The sequence below is a fragment of the Lissotriton helveticus genome, chromosome 3_1, assembly GCF_964261635.1.
Source record: "Lissotriton helveticus chromosome 3_1, aLisHel1.1, whole genome shotgun sequence".
Classification (NCBI taxonomy): Eukaryota; Metazoa; Chordata; class Amphibia; order Caudata; family Salamandridae; genus Lissotriton; species Lissotriton helveticus.
Window position 1 is genome coordinate 167623234 of NC_136061.1, and position 17990 is coordinate 167641223.

At 45.0% G+C, this 17990-nt stretch overlaps 1 protein-coding gene across 7 annotated transcripts in view; it reads left to right on the plus strand.

Moving 5' to 3' along the window:
* Positions 1-17990, plus strand: part of TSPOAP1 (TSPO associated protein 1) — a 3238928-nt gene that overhangs the window by 449069 nt on the left and 2771869 nt on the right. The window lies entirely within an intron of this gene.

Sequence of the window (17990 nt, forward strand, 5' to 3'; positions counted from 1 at the left end):
GGTTGCTCAATATCCTGTGCATATTTTGAGCAGTTTGCCACTTTCTTAGAATGGGCCCTGCATGACAGACACCCACTAGGGGGGAAACTACTTGAACGACTTTATGTTTACAGGCCCCACTGGGTCCACAGTTTGCGACAGCACATCGGCGGCATTCAAGGAACTGGCAGGGATCTTGGGGGTCCCCCTAGCACCAGATAAGACGGTAGGGCCCACTAAAACTCTGTGGCAGGAACGGCCAGAATCCTGAGGAAAAAGGGAAGGACTTTAGGGAGGAAATCAGAGGCCTTTGTGGCCGCAACAAAGCAACACTCCACGAGTTACAAAGGCTGATTGGTAAGCGCAACTTTGCGGCAAGGGTAATCCCCGCAGGCAGAATCTTTGCCAGGCGCATTACCCAGTTGACTTCAGGTATCTCCCAAAAATACCACCACATCCGCCTTGGGGTGGGGGTCAAGCAGGATCTTTTAATGTGGGACAAATTCCTGACAGATTTTAATGGCATCCTAATCTTGAGAGAAGGATGGGTAACAGCCAGACAGATAGCCCTATTCACAGATGCATCAGGGAGCATGGGCTTCGGGGCAATCCTTGGGAAAAATGGTGCACAAGCCTGTGGCCGGAGAGCTGGCACAGGCAGGGCATCACCAGTAATATAACATTCCTTCAACTATTCCCAATCATAGTGGCATTGACGGTTTGGAAACGAGAGGTAAAAGACATGAAGCTGACACTGTGGTCAGACAACAAGTTGGTTGTACAGGCCATTAACAAAGGCTCAGCAAGGTGCTCTGACACGCTAAGGCTAATGCGACAGTTAATTAAATTACAGCTGCAGGAGAACCTTTATTTTCAGGTTTTGTCAATGAGATAAACAGGTAAGGTGCATTCATATAGACACAACACAGCTCATAGCCATTAATTCGTACATGTAGCCGGGCACATCATCATGGCAAGAAAGACATAGCAATATAATCTCACAATTAGCACAAAAGACCTCCCCCCCCTAGTTTGCGGGCCGTACAGTTACATAAATGATGCAATTCAACAAATCTAAGCATTACTACAAGCGTTCAATTCAGTGCATTATAAGAGTGAGTATTCACACATGCTTAAAGAGGCCCCAGGTAATAAGCGAGCAAGCCCTGCAGTCCGAGTCCTGCAGGCCAATCATCACATCTTGTAGTATGTTAACAAGCGGCCACTCCCCAATCCTGCATCCAGTTCCTAACTGCGCTGTAGTGTGTCTCGTACGAGGATGTGAAGTGAGCTGCTATAAAGAGGCATTATGATCGTGATTTGTGAGGTGTCTCGGCGGTGTCAGGTTCGCCGCTCTCTAGTAGATAGCACTGCAGTGGAGCCCAAATATCAGCCTGCCTTGAGGATATCGGCAATAGCTCAGCATAAGTAGCTATCTGTTCCTGACAATATGTAAGATCTTGTAGCCAAGCCTTAAATTTGGGGGCTCTGCCTCTTCCCAACCTACATGCCACTCTTCTTTTAGCCACAAGGAATGCCAATGCAATGAATTTACGATGTGCTGCCTGTATCGGTTCTACGTATCCTAACAGGGCAAGGATTGGGGAGGGTTCCACTACTGAATGTATCATCTTGGATATCGCCTCAAACACCTGGCGCCAATAGGTTTGCACACCCTCGCACTCCCACGCCAGGTGCAAGAAGTCGGCCCCCGGCGCGTGACATCTATCGCAGGTGTCATTGTCACGTAGGTAAAACCTGTGCATGCGAGCCGGAGTGTAGTATAGCCTATGTATAAACTTGTAGTGTATTATCCTAAATTTGCTGCTTGACGAGACGCGTTCAGTTTGCTGTAGGCAGAATTCCCATTGCTTATCCGTGAGCTCAGTACCCAGTTTGTGTTCCCATTTTGCCTTAGCCGCAAGTGGCTACCTATCTTTCAACATGTGCACCGTTCGGTAAATTGTCGAGACTAGTTTTTTAGGAGTTTCATCCTGAAGTATACGGTGTAGTGGTGCAAAGACTTAGGGTTCATTAGGAAAGTTTGGTGTAATCGATTTCAGTCCCTGACGCAGTAGAATATAAAGGAAGGTGTCGAGGGGAGACGGACGTGCGCATAGATGGTCCAACGCACGGAATGACCCTGCATGATATAAGTCCCCCCAGGTTGTGATGCGGAAGCGCTTAGTGAGTTTGTGGAAGATAGTCTCCTATAGCAGGGGCATGTCCGGGTGATAGGTGAGCGGTAATAACGGTGAATATATCATAGACGCGTTTAGCATGACTCCTAATCGAGCCCATGCATTGACAGTGCTCATAATCGTTGATGGCGTCCGGTCTCTCCCTGTGGAGGGTGTGTATAATGCTCCTTCTATTGGGATTGGATGAGCAAGCCAGTGTTCTGCTGCCACTTGTGGCATATACCGAGGTTGGTATATCTAGAAATAGGCATAGTGTGCTTGAGCAGAGTGATAATACATTTCGAAATCAGGAATACCAAATCCACCTTGATTGTACGGCCGAACAAGGGTATCCCATTTTAAGCAAGCCGTCTTCCCTCCCCACACCAACCGAGTGAGTTCTGACCGAAGCTGGTGGAAGAAGTACCGTCCAGGGTAGAACGGTATATTCAGGAAAAGATAAAGCAATTGTGGTAAAATCACCATTTTTATTAAAGATGCTCTGCCAGCCATCGACAGCGGCAGCGCGATCCACCTTGGGATATTATCGGATATACGGGACATGGTTGTGCCATAATTTAGCCGAAGTAATTCATCTCTGTCTTTTGTTACGCGGATACCCAAGTATCTAAAATCCTCCTCACACCATGCAATGGGGTAATCCAAAGCAAATTTCAACGTGGATGTCGTCAGGGGAAATAGACACGACTTACTCCAGTTAATCTGTATGCCAGAGAGCCTGCCAAACTGGACAAGTTCTCTGAGTATGGGGTTCAGGTTATGGCTGGGATCTCGAATATATAATGTGATATCGTCTGCATACATAGATATCAAAATCTGTCGCTGGTTACATTGCAACGCTTTATCTTTATGATGTTGTCGCAGCTTTGCAGCTAGGGGCTCAGTGGCAATTGCAAAGAGCAAGGGCGACAAGGGGCAGCCTTGTCTCGTGCCTCGTGAGATGGGAAACTCTGTGGAAAGTCTCCCATTAATGATTACTTTAGCCACTGGTGAGGTGTACAGCAGTTTAACCCAGGACAAGAAGAGGATCGGGAACCCCATGTGTTCTATTACCTTGAACACATAGTCCCACTCCAGGGAATCGAAGGCGTTGGTGGCATCTAAGAATATAGCGGCCATGGGCAAGTCCTTGTGAACGTTATTCATAATCGTAAAGAAGGTACGTAAATTATGAGATGTTGCCCTGCCCGGGACAAACCCCGATTGATCGGGTAAAATCAGATTAGGGAGAAGCAGGTTGATAAGGGTAGCAATGAGTTTGGCCAGTATCTTCACGTCACAATTTAACAACGGCAGGGGCCTATATGAGTCGCAACTACTTGCCGGTTTCCCTGGCTTTAGTAAGGACGTGATAAGCGCAATGCGCATGGAAGGGGGGAGATGTCCTACCTCAAGCGCGTCCTTATACACTTCCCGCAATATCGGGGCCATGAATTCAATGTAAGTTTCGTAAAATTCTACTGGGATTCCATCCGATCCAGTGGCCTTGCCCGATTGCATATTCATTATAGCATCGCGTACTTCGTCTAGTTCAAACGGAGCATTTAGAAAAGACCTCTGTGCGTCACTCAGCCAACCTAAGGATGCGTCCTCCTAATAGTCGTGGAGATTGAGCTCATCAGCCCTTGTGGTAGCGTATAAAGCGGTATAATGTGCAACAAAGGTATTTAGAATGTGTGCCGTGTCTCTATATACCAGTCCATCTGAACTGTCAATTTCAAGTATAATATTTGGTTGCCTCATTAATCTGACTGTCGCAGCAAGCGCTTTCCCAGGTCTATCCCCTCCGCCATATCGGCGAGCACTCCAATGCCGCCCTCTAAACTTGACCTCTCAATTAGCCTCTTCATTGTATTCTGTACGTTTTTCTCGGAGGTTTGATAATGTTAGTCCATCTGGACCATTTGCCCGGGAGCCCTCTAGTGTCTTAAGTTCTGTTTCTAGATTATTTAATCTTGTCTGTATGCTTTTAAGGACTCCTGACCCTTTTGGTCCTCCGCCCTCAATGTTATCTTCACAGGTGAGTGGTCTGAGTAAGTCCTAGCCAAGTGCTGTGCCCCTACGAGTGCACGGCAGAGTCGTGGAGATATAAACACATAATCAAGCCTTGCCCAAGATTGTGCCTGTGCAGTGAAAGAGTCCCTTCTCGAGTAGTGGCATGAAGGTGTCACCATGTATCAATCAGGCTATATTCCGTGAATATCTCATGCAGTGCAGTCCTTGCTCTAGTGTAGTGATGGGGGGCTGGGTGTGACCTATCGATGGTTGGTATGAGTGTCACATTAAAATCTCCGCCCCAAATTATGTGATCAGGGCCTGTGCCAATAATAGTGGCCCATAGCTCAGTGAAAAATTGAGGGTCATCTATATTGGGACCATAGCAGCACACCATAGTGACCGCCATATGCCCCAATCTCCCCCACATCACACTATAGCGTCCCTGAGTGTCTTGCCTGTCACCTATCAAGGTAAACGGCGTGCCCTTTTTAATAAGAATCGCCGTTCCTCTAGCGTATGTGGGGTAAGAGGAAAAGACCGCATTAGCCGCCCATCTAGAGGCAAAGGTGTGTCCCGTACGAGGTATGATGTGTTTCCTGTAAGAAAGCGATATGTATAGCATGACGGTCTAGATATGACAATACTTGTCGTCGCTTCCGCGGATCGCCAAGTCCCCGCACATTCCATGTGAGAAGGTTTAAGTTAGTGCGTGTCACGTGTAGTTTGGTGTACATTGGTATCGCTGGTTGTGAGTCTTATTCAGGTAGGTAAACCATCCAACTATGGTGTGCCATGTAATTTCTATTTGTGACATAATGTAGCCCTGATTGTGCCTCAGCATCCATGAACCGTAGCAATTGCAGTAGTATCCGACCATCCAGTGTGTGTGTCTTAAATGCACCTTGTTAACAAACCCTCCCCTCCTTCTTCCCATCAGTTGTTCCAAAATTACTCCCTGTCCAGGAGCAGCCCAATTACGATCATAACCATCTGGTGGAGCTGTCGTAAAACCTCCCGTAACAGCATGTATTAAATTGGTTCTCGAAGTGCCCAGTTCCCCACCCCCCTCCCACTGAAGCTTCCCCAACTTGCCAGCATATCCCTCCCACCCCCCCTCCCCCATAACAGTTGTTAAACCCCCCAGTAACATTAGTACTCCAAACATAAACATTGGGGAATTCCCGTTGGGGGACATCAATAGGTGCACATATCCCACTCCCGTCACCTTTGCCCTTCAACCTGATCTACCCTGGGGTGGGCCTAATCAAGGGAGTCCAATACCCGTCCACGGTATCTTGGTCATACAGCAGCAGTCCTCAACGCCACAGGCACCTCTAGGTTCCTATGGTCAGTGTCACAGTCTGGAAGGCGTTGCAAAGTAGCAGTTACCAACTAGTCAGTGTTCGTCATCTCTTTCTGGTCCGTCCTCTGACTGTGCTCCATTCCGCTCCCCATTTCCACGGCGTGCTCGACGCAAATTTTTAAAAAAGTCATTTACTTATTGCGGGTTAGTAAAGAATAGCTGCTTTCCCTGATGTGTCACACGCAGCTTCGCAGGGTACAATAAGGCGTAGTCGATCTGCGCTTCTCGTAGTTTTTTCTTTACTTCCAGGAATTTACGGCGTTGTTCTTGCACTTTTGGTGTAAAATCTGGATAAATTGAGAAGGGCACTCCTATGATTTGGTGGTTTGCACCACTTTAAACTCACCTATAAGAGGGGTTGCAATTCTAAAGAAAAGACACTGGCAAGGGGATGTCATCAAAACTGCTGCAGATAAGGCTGGACGTTGGGCAATAATGCAAATTCGGCTAGAAGATAGTATGTATGTTTTCTGTGCCTTATATGGTCCTAACAAAGATGAACCACAGCTATTCGATTGGCTGAATATTGAATTATTATCATGGGAAGGAGAGCTTATATTAATGGGGGATTTTAATTGTGTATTAAACAATTCACAGGATCCAACTAAGAAAGGGGCAGGGATACGTATGCGTAAAACTAGAGCAGCAATACTGGAGCTATCAAAAATACACAACATAAAAGATATATGGCGTAGTCTCTACCCAGGCATACCTGGTTATACTTATTATTCATCTCCCCATAAACTCTGCTCTAGGATAGATCTGGCTTGGGCCTCAGACGATTTATTGAGTCAGGGATCTATGCAGGTTATGCCAAAAATTTCTTCTGACCACAATCCTATAATGTTTACATTTGGTCTAATTAAAAGGGCAAAAGAAGGGCGCCCTTTTACTTTTCCAAGATACTTATTATCAGATGAGGCCTTTGTGACTTCCCTTAAAAAACATATAAAGGAGTTTATTGCACATAATATGGACACGGCTAGCGTTCTCACAGTTTGGGATGCCTGCAAGGCCTCCATCAGAGGAATAGCACAACAATATATTTTCAAACAAAATGCAATAAAGAAAAAAGAAGCAAAACTAATGACAAATAATATCTTGCATATAGAGAAACAACTAGCTGACTGTCTAAGGGATGGGGGTAGGAATAGGCCCGATATATTATTTCTGGAAAATAAACTACTGATCTTACGCTCAGACATCAAAAGTTCTCTCAAGGAAAAATATAGCTGTAAGATACTTAAATATAAAATCTCGCATATGAATGCGGGGATCGAGTAGGAAAGCTCCTGGCGTATAAAGTGGCCGAAGATCGGGCTTCAACACTGATTAAATCCATAAAAGGCCCCAATGATACTTTGTATACGCAACCTGTACATATTATGGAGCAATTTGTTTCTTACTACGAGGAATTATACAGTCCAGAGACTAAGGTCAGCTCAACTCAGATCCAATCCTACTTAAATGATAAACTCCCCGTAAAACAATTTGTAGACCAGGTCACCCTATATAATTTGGAAGAGGAATACACAATTGAAGAACTACGTTTAGCAGTATTCTCTCTCCCACCCAATAAAGCGGCAGGGGAGGATACGCTTCCTATTGAATTGTACAAAGTCTGTGCCGAAGAATTACTTCCCCTTCTGTGTTTAGTTGTGAATTCGATAGGCACAACCGGTAAGGTTCCGGAATCCTGGAGAACTGCGAAAATTATGTTTTTTCTGAAAAAAAGAAACCTCCGACGCAATGCGGGTCATACAGGCCAATTTCCTTAATAAACACTGATGCTAAGGCTTACTCTAAGCTGTTATCATTACGACTGGCACCCTTTATGCCTCACTTAGTAAACGAACAACAACATGGCTTTGTAGCTGGTAGGGATACCACAGCGCATGTCAATATGGCAATTACGGCATTTGACATAGCTGCTAGTAATCGCACCCCACTCGGCATGATACTTTTGGACGCAGAAAAGGCGTTTGACCGGGTGGGGTGGGATTATCTGTGGGAAGTGCTAACTCAGTTTGGGTTTAAAGATCGTTTCCTTAGAGGCATACAGGCTATTTATAGGGAACCTAATGCTAAAATTAGCTATGCGGGGCTTTCATCACCAACTTTTGCAATATTAAGGGGGACTCGGTAGGGGTGCCCACTTTCACCCCTGCTGTTTGCTCTCTCCATGGAACCTTTTATCAACGCCCTGCAGAATCAAGAAAAGATAATACCAATATATCATGAACACAAAATACTTAAAATTACTACATATGCAGACGATTTAGCTATATACACTACAAATGTAATAGAAGCATTAATCGGAATTGCAGACGAAGCGAAAAAATTTGGGGCTATCTCAGGCTACAAATTAAACTTTAATAAAACTCAAACCTTAAAGAACTATCAAATTAATCAACCAGTCACTGGGCTATGCAATTCAGCTGTGTATTTAGGGGTGAAAATCTCTCCTAAAACTAGTGAAATAAACAAATTAAATTATGACCCTCTACTTAAACCCACTTCAACGGTATTTAAAAAATGGCATAAAATTCCACTGAACATCTTGGGCCGAATTAATTTGATTAAAATGAATATTTTGCCCAAATTTTTATATCTTTTCCGTTCTATTCCCCTTCGAGTTAATAATATATTTTTTAGGAAACTGGAGGGAATCTGCAGCAGTTTTGATTGGAGCTACAAAAATCCTAGGAGATCAATGACGATACTAAAATTATCCCTAGAAAAAGGCGGATTAGAATTTCCGGACTTTAAGTCTTACTTTTATGCATCTTTTCTAGGACGGCTTAGGAGCTTACTAAATAAAAACGAAACCCATTTCTTTTTCTATCAATTTATGTTAGGCACTAATTCATCTCAATTTCTAGCAAGAGTACAAGATCCTAATTTCTTCAAACAAGTCAAATTTAAGATAGCAAGGGACTCGGTAGCGATTTTTAACCAGATTATGAAATTTTGTGACACTTCTTTCATACAGACTTACCATTATGGGACAATCCAGGATTACCAGGTATTTTTAATGACAAAGCTGGGAGAGATTGGGCCATCTATGGGATTAAGACACTGGGAGACCTTTATGGCTCCGACGGCTTTCTTCAGTTTTCGACTTTACAATTGCTTTACAAGTTGCCAGGTGAAATGCTACTCAAATATATGCAAATTAGGGACTACTTAATACGAATAATGAAGCTGAATAAGATCACAAGCTCGGATATGTGGGGTTTCTTGTATAGTACAAAAAAGAAATCCTTAATTAGCTCTGGATACAAACTCTTAAGCCAACATAATGTGGATGATTGCCCGAGATTGTCATAAAAATGGACTATAGCATTGGCAATAAATGTGATACCACAGAACATATCTAGTGCTTTTGTTAATATTAACAAAATAGTCCATTCTTCGAGCTTAAAGCTTCAACTATATAGGACGGTCAGTCAACTCTATCATACTCCGCTGAAAATCTCTAAATGGTCACAAAATAGCGATCGTACCAAATGCCCTAAATGCGATCTGGTGGCAGCAGATCTTATTCATATCATCTATTCATGCCCTATGTTGGCTCTGTTTTGGCAAGAAATAGAAAATACCCTACTCCAAAAGCAACTGATCTGCTTCCCACTTACTGCACCTATGGTCTTACTTTCTTTAAATACGAGAAGTAATAACAATACTGGCTGGCTAAATATAGCGCTATCTTGTGCTAGACTGGTGGTAGCCAGAGCATGGATTTCACCGAATCCACCTTATAAGTCCGAATGGCTAACTTTAATCCATGAAATATACTCTATGGAAAAGGCTCTTGCTAAGAATAGAAGCCGAAAGGCAGTAGAAAAAATGGAAAGGATATGGGCTAATTTTGTATAAAACCTATATGATACAAGATGAATTGTTTGGGACTTTGAACTCTGAAGATTGAACGTTTTTTTTTATTTATTTTTTTATCTTGTCTACTTTGATTCTTTATATTTAGTCTTTTTGTCAGGCTGATGCGGTATTATGTGTAAGAATACTGTGTTACTTGGTATATTTGATCTCTCCCTGAAATCACTCTAAAATTTGTTTTTGATATAATGTTTTCTGTCTGACATGCTTGCCAAAATAAAAGATTTAAAAAGAAAAAAAAAAGAGAAGGGCACTCCTTCATAAGATAGATTTTGGTTGGTGCGAGCTGCTTGTAGTGCCACATCTCGATCTCGATCTCGGTAGTTGAGAAGTCTTGCAATGATGGGCCGCGGCGGGCCCCAAGTTTAGGCCGTGTTCCCAAGGAGCGATGAAACCTTTCTACTATAAATTGCTTGGAGAACACTTCGGACCCAATCGCAGAAAGGAGTAGCTTTTCGACATAATCTTCCATGCGCCCTGTGTTTGTGAATTCCGGCACGCCCGTGACGCGTATGTTGTTACGTCTGCTGCGGGCCTCCAAGTCCTCGTTCTTCGCGGCAATGACTCGAAGAATATTGTCCATATGTGCAAGTTGTGTGGTATGAGAGGCAGTGGTGTCAGTATTGTCAGAGATCCGTCGCTCAGTTTCCTTGATCCTTTCGTCATGTAGGTCCAATTTATGTGCAATCGCATCCATTCTGGAGGACATACGATTCACCTTGTCCACCACAGTAGCGAAGCCCTGTCTCATCTCCTGTACCAACTGCTGTATGTCCATATTGGCATGTCCGGGGCCTGTTTCCGGTGTCTGCGGACCACCGGATCCTCCAGCTTCCGACGCCGGCTTCAGCCCCTTTTTTGTAGATGGGGCTTCAAAGGTGAGTTTTGCCTGACGATTGTCCGGTTTGCCCATGGTTGGGTTAGTACTAGAGCCCTTGGCGTTCAGGTTTGTACGGGTGATGCCCTAGGGTACGCTATATTGGAAGCCCCTCAAATTCTATCACACGGGGCCGTGGTATCGGTGGTGCAGTTAACGTAGAGGCAGGGAGATGAGTGTAGCCAGTCCCCTACCGGTGGCCGCTGCAGCCTGTCCGAGGAGGGAGCGTGGCATGCAGGCAGAAGAGATATTAGTGGCGAGGTGTCATCATCTGTTGCTCATTCGCTATGCCGTTTCTCAATTAGTGCTGACTGGTGCGTAATCCGATGCTCTATGTCCGGAAGGCGCTCATGGATTATTGAGCATAAGGGCGCAGCACTTTATTAGATGGCACCCCTTCAGAGTGTACAGTCATTCAAGTAGTTATTTTCCTCAACGCGGTTGAAATGTGTGATATCCCGGGGCGGGGGGGGGGGGTAATGGGGGGGGCTGACGCGTCTAGGTCCGGCTCCGCCGTCCCCCCTCAAATTCGCTGTCTTATCACGGTCTGCCCCCTTGCAGTATTTAGAGTATCAGGCCCAGCCTCGCTCTACAGCCCTGCTTCACAACTGCGGTTGTTCTCGCCAAGTCCCAGGGGGAGAGGGAGGCAACTGAGTGCGGTCGAGTGTACCGGGTGGGCCTCGCCCCAAGAAAACAGGTATCTATCCTTTGGGGAGGGAGGTGTAGACAGCGGATCCCCGAGCTCCCTTGTTGCAGGTACTCACAAGCTCGGCAAGGCAGCTACATCCACAGCCTGCAGTCAATATGGTGAGCCGCGTCTTGATATTCCATTCCCCAGTCTGCCTTGTTGTGCGGTGCATGGACCAACGGGTGTCCGCCTGTAAGCTGCAAGGGGTAGTCACCACAGAGTGCTGTGGCACCCTTCGCTCCTGTAGTCCGATCTGGGTGATTCCTGCTGTACTGGCAGTAATGGCGGAGGTGATGGGCGGGCCCTTCAAGGGGCCGCGGCGCACACAACACAGCCACTTCTGCGACCCTCCTCTCGTGTGGCCAGGTGGGGGGAGGTAGCTGGTGAAACTCCCATCCCGCTATTCTCCGCCGCCCTGTCGCATGGCCTCTGGCGTCTCTACACCCACCGGTGTGGCAGCGGCTATCACTGCGTCCGGCGGCGTCTCGGCGGAGCTCGCTGTGGCCTCCAATCGGGCCTCGGTATCCGGGCTTGCTGTGTTATCGCACTGTTTCCAGCAATGCAGGTACCGTTTATCAGTCGTATAGGGCAGTTGGTGACCCTTCTCCTCGTCTTGGTATCACATTCGGGAGTATGTGTAGATAGACTGTCAGAGTAGGCCCGCTTGTGGTGTCCTCGTCCACGAGGCCTTCATTTCGTGCGGGAAGCCGCGGGGTAAAGTAGTTTTCAGTGTCCGGACCTCCAGCGTCCCAGTCTCCAGTGCAGCCCCCGGTCAAACACTTCATCGTTTCTTCCATCGGCCTGGCACATCAGAATGCAGCCAATCTTTCACCGAGTCCGGGGCTCTGCAATTCCGACCCCTGTGAGTGTTTACATCGGGATTGGTGTCAGTTTTGTAGGATAATTGATGGATTAATGTTCCAAGCTTGCAGGAGCCTCACTCACGCGCGGCCATTCCGCATGTGCGCCCTCTAGTGCCCCCGGGTAGTGGGCCATTCCTTCATGTCCAGGATGCAGACATGGTGGCAGCAAGCAGGCCAAAGGATGGCGGTTAAACCCAGAGCCATGTGCATCCGCTGGGTGGGAAAACCTGGGATGAAGTGGAGCCAGCTGCCAGTAACACTCAGAAACCTGCTTGCAGAATCAGCATGGCACCCGGATGAGCTAATCATTCATCTTGGTGTCAATAATCTGGCCCAAATGGGACTCAAAGCATTGGGGGAGGCCATTCAGGTGGACTTGACGAGGGCATCCACATGGTTCTGCGGCACGACCATCGTATGGTCCGAGATGGTCAGTAGGAATCATTGGAGGGGCGCAGAGTCAAGCAAGGCAGTAGATAACGACAGGAGAAAACTGAACATCGCTATGCACAAATTCTGCAAGACCTACGGTTTGGAATCCATCAGGCATGGGTTAATCCACTTCGGACGCCTGGAATTGTACACTCAGGACGGGGTCCACCTGTCTGATGAAGGGTTGAAGGTGTTTTGGAATAACTTGCGGGGCGCAATGGCCCTGGCAGGTTGTAAAAAAAAAAAATGTTAAACTCTGGCCGGCGGGAGGAGTCGCAGAAAGACGTTAGCCTCCCTGCGGCGTGGCAGAAATTGTTACAATGATTGGCTAAGGAGACACACCGACAGGGCGTTGTGTAGAAGGAGGGCCACTCACTTTTGGATGCCTCACGGCAGGGTGAGGTGGCCGGGCCAAGGACGGGAGTAGCAAAAGGAGACGGCGCTCGCAGCACAGTCCCGGCCGGACGGCAGGGCACAAGAAAGTAGCGAGTTGGGGGCCTAACTCTGGGGGAGAAGCTACCCCTCCCTACACGCAGAAGGTGTGGGCGACCAACCAAATGGTGGTCCCAGAAGTAACATGACAAAGCGCACTACCAAGGACTAACAAAGAACTAGTTTGGCGGGCCATTTACGAACTGAATGTACCACAAGATAATCTACACAATATGATGATGACTTATGATTTATGACCACGTATGACAGTTTCCAAATGACCAAATGTAACCACGTATCATGCTAAATGATGACCAGAGAACCAGTCCATGTTTAATCCTAATAAAACTGGCGGCCAGCAACGACCACAGCATATACAAATCCTTGTTGGCTAATTTTGTTGGGATACCAGGGAGGCAGGGTTGGGGAGTATCTCTCCCATGGAATGGGCGCAGTGTGGGGTTATTGCAGAGGCCGCCGCTCCCCCCCCCCCCAAAGGGGGGGAGGCTCAGGGGCCGGCACCATAACCCACGCCGAGCCCCAGGGGGAGAACCAGTTCTGGGCGCCCAGAAGCACACCCCTCACAGGAACGCCCGGTGGGCGCCAAACCCCGGCCAATCGGGTAACGTGGCTTGGTTTGAACCCCCCAATGGGGGTTTCAGGACCTGGGGCCGCAGGTAGAGCGAGGGGGGGATATAAACCACCGCTCTCCCAGGTAGCTCCTAACTTCGTGGAGCAGGGGAGAGCAGTGCACAGGACAGATTTTTGACCCACCCACCCACACCTAGGAATCAGAAGTGCCAAAATAATTTGAAAAACTACTATTTAAAATGGAAAGGAGTTTACGATACCAGGGCAACCACCACCAAGATCTTCAGGCCAAACCTCTCCAAATAACTGCAGATCCTCAGTCCTGGTCCACATGGCTGCCATTTGAAAATACAGACGACAAATACACATCCATTGCGTATTCTCACACCACCTCACCCCTCATCAAAAAATTCATGTACATGCACTTTTTTACTTAAGTAAAAATATCCTGCTTCACCATCGAACCTACTTTAGTTCTTTTACTGACCATAATAACAGTTAGGCAAGTTGGCCAGATGATTTCTATATTTAGGAACTGTAACAGTAACTTCAGTTCTTTAGTGCCATGGTTACTCTGAAACCTTATCTCCAAGGTTCAGCACGATGGCAGCCTCGGTAGCTGAATCCAACATGCATTCTCTCAGTATCCAAACATGTGTAATGTTGCCTAATATTTTACTTTGAGCGGATGAAACTTTTCCGAAGGACGAATCACCTTTTTGGATCTTCTGGACTGGCAGTAAAAGTCCACTCCTCAAAAGTGGTGGTGTCGCCATCAGCCCTCTTAACACGAGTCTTCCTCTTAGACACATGCATGGTTGTGCCCTGGGATAGTGAGCCTTTCCTTTGCATAGCGTTAATGCCGGGATAATTAGTCGAGATAAGAGGGCGCAGTTGGTCGTCTGACTCTTCAATGTTTCTTTCAGAAAGACGAACTTTTTTCCACCTTCTCTTATGTGGATTTCTACCGACCAGTCATAATTCAGGCATTATGCAACAGAAACAGTGAGAGGCGCGTGGAGGGTGATTCAGGCACTGCGCACGGCAGCAGAAGAGGCAGCGTCTTTGTGATTGTGACGCGTGAAGAAGGAAGAGAATGAGTACACGCTGATTGGCTAGCGTGTGACGTCATCACGTCGGCGGCCATTTTAACAAGTTGGGAAGACTCGTATTCATTTTAAAGAAGGAAACGAATGAAAGGAATCAAAATAGCAATTTAAAAAGTCGGAAAGTCTCTTTTGAAGAATGGAAATGGAACAAAGAGATAGATAAAAGAAAGGAAGAGGAAGAATTAAGATAAAAAAAAAAAAAGAAGAGAAGTTTATTAAATGCAAAAAGAGTTTATTGAATGCAAAAAGAATATTATAAGTAAAGAATATTATTATAAAGAGGTAATGTGTGCAGCACAAAAGTTCACTTTGACACCACCAATACCATTTAAGCAAGGAAACGATGGTTAAACATCAGGAAGCAGTTTAAGAGTTGAGAAGTCGTTTTAAAGAATGTAATTGCAACAATAGGGTAAAAGAAAAAGGAGAATAAAAAAAAAAAAAAAAAGGAACAACGAACTCTAAAAAGAAAAAGGGAAGTTTATTGGAAGCGTAATCTATACTTTCTGAAAATGTGTGCGGCACAAACATTTACATTAACGCCACCAATACCATTTTTAACAGAACCAGGAGAACCAAAAATAAGATGGCAAGAATGGAAGGTATATTTCAATAATTATATGTTCACTATCAAAAAGGAGGAAATGACATCAGAAATAAAGAAAGGGATATTGCTACATTCCTTAGGACCAGAAGGAATCAGGCAATATGTGCGGATGCAAAAGAAGGAAAGAGGTGAAGATGAAACGGATGTATATGAGAATGCGTTGGATGACTTAGAGAGATATTATGCACCAACGGTATGTGTGGCAATTGACAGATACAAGTTTTTCAGGAGGAAGCAAGAACAGGATGAGAAGATTGATGATTATTTGAGCGTATTGAAAAGAATGGCAGAGAAATGTAGATTTGGACAGATAGAAGAAGAGTTAATAAGAGACCAAGTCATTATGCTCACAAACAATAAAAGGGTGCAAGAAAGATTATGGACCATGGGTGATGGAACACTGAATAAGGTGCTAGCGGTAGTAAGGAAGGCTGAAGTATCAGTCAGATGTGCAAAAGCAGCCCTGGAAGAAGAGAAAGGAAAAGATAGAGAAGAAGTGTGTGTTGTGAGGAAAACTATAAGAGCAGGCGGCGTTGGTGCAGAGAAGAAAGATAAATTTGATGAAGAGAAGACGGAGAAGAAATATTTTCAAGCAACAAAAAATGAATGTAGAGGAAAAAGCACAACTAGTTTAGCGTGTTTTAGGTGTGGAAGTTATACACATTTAGCGAACAGTCCAGCATGTAGAGCAAGAGATGAAAAATGTACAGTATGCGGATTAATTGGACATTATGCAAGAGTTTGTTATAGAAGAGATAAGACTACAAGGATAAAGTATGTGAAAGGGGAGAAGATGAGTTGAGGAAACAAGTTAAAGAAGACGATTCAGATGAAGACGATGACATTTTTATGATAAGAGATTTTATTTTGGATGTAAAAAGTAAAGGAAGAAGTAAACCCAAATGTGAAATTGAAGTGGCGGGGGTAAAAGTGATATTAGTGGCAGATTCAGGATCGCCATATACTATAGTTAATCTGGATATGTGGAAGAGGAAATTTGTGAAGGAGATTGGTGTTGATCTAATGAAAAGTGACATAAATCCAAGAGGGTTCACTGGGAAAAGCATTCCTATGGTGGGGTGTAGGGATGTGATATTTGTGTTTAAAAGGAGAGTGACAGAGGGAAGAATGTATGTTGCGGAAAATGGACCAAGTGTTTTAGGATGGAAAGATCAGGCAGGTTTGGATATAATACTAAATCCGAATGCAAAAGAGCAGGTTATGGTATTGGGTGGGAATGATGATTTAGCGGAAGAAGTAAAAGATGATGATTTAGCGGAAGAAATTAAAGGAAAGTGTTGTGATGTGTTCTCAGGAAAATTTGGCGTGCTTATGGAATTCAAACATGAGATAAGATTAGAAGAGAATGCTGTTCATGTAAATCTTAAAATAAGAAACGAACAGTTTACAGTAAGGAATGAATTGGGAAAAGAATTAGTAAGGTTGGAGACTTCAGGAATGGTTAAGAGGTTTGAGTCCTCAATATGGATGGGTGCGGTTTTAACACATAATGATAAAGTTGCGGACCGTTTGAGTAGAATGCCCTTATCGATTAAAGAAGTACCTAGGAGTGAGTGGAATGAGTGTCAAACTGTTGTGGTGGAGGGAGAGTTTGAGAAGTCAATTGAGTGGCTTCTGCATTATGGTAAAGATGGGCTGATGGGAAAAATAAAAGAGAAAGTTTTTGAAGTTTGGAGTGAAGGGAAACCAAGTGCAGAAGAAGAAAAGAGCTTTTGGGAAGTGAGAGGTGAGTTGTGTGTAGAATCAGGATTTGTTTACAGAGGTAGAAAAGTTATACCGCCTAGTGCTTTGAGGGAAAGAAAAGTAGACTCATGTCATGAGGGATCTTTCGGAATTGTTAAGACAAAGAAGAGAGTGGAAAGTTCATTTAGGTGGGCAGGTGTTGATATTGAGTGGGAAAGAGTAGTGAGGGAATGCAAGGAGTGTGCTGATTCGAATAAAAGTTTAACAAAGTTGGAACCATCTTTGTCACCTATAAATTGTTCTGAGATGGTTTGGGATTTAGTTGCCTTTGATTTTGTTGTTCCACTCCGGAGCAGGAATGGAGAGAGTAGGTTTTGTCCAATTGTAACGATGAGTGCTAGGGGAACGTTCACGAGAGTTGACATAGAATGGATGGATAGTACGTCACCGGAAAGAGTTAAGGGAGATATTGTAAAAGGACAACAGGTGTACCAAAAGAACTTTGTCATTAAGAGTGTGACAAGGGTGGAAGAACTTGAAGTAGGTGACTGGGTAAAAGCTAAGAAGTGGGGAAAGTGGCAAAAGGAGGAAGTATGTTTTTCCAAACCGTGTGGAGTTGTGGAGTGTCTGGTGTGGCATGTGAGTCGAATAGCCAAATGTAAAAATGTAAAAAAACGGAAGAGGAGGGTGTTGGGGGAGAAGAAGTGGAAGATGAAGTAAGAACTGAAGATGATAGTTGTATAGGACTGAGAAGATTTGGAAGAATACTCCCCACAGACTTAAGGACTGTATGTTAATTTAGTTTGGTTCTTTTCTTTTGTTGTATATAGTTTTTCCTTTCCTCTAGACCATTATGTTGTATATAGTTTCCTTTGCTCAATTGTTTTTGTTAAGGGGGAAGATGTGTCGTGTTGTAGTATTCTTGGCTAAAATGTTTGAGTGTTCTTAGAATAGGAGTACATGCGTGGGGTTCCAGGGTGGGACAGTTGATGAGGGAACGGCGACATGTTGTGATCGTCCTTGCTGTGTTTAGCAGAGTTGCCAATAAAGAACTTGTTAATGTCCTTGGAGTAAGAACCATCTTTACAGGCATGCAGTTAGCTCTATTAAAGATACACTGTTGGGGTGAAAAAAGTTGCTTACGTTTACCTACGGGTCTCTAGCTTGGGTATGTTTTTATTAAATTCACACATAACGAACCCTCCTCCCCTCAACAGAGCCTCAATGTATGCTCATTACACTATGTTAT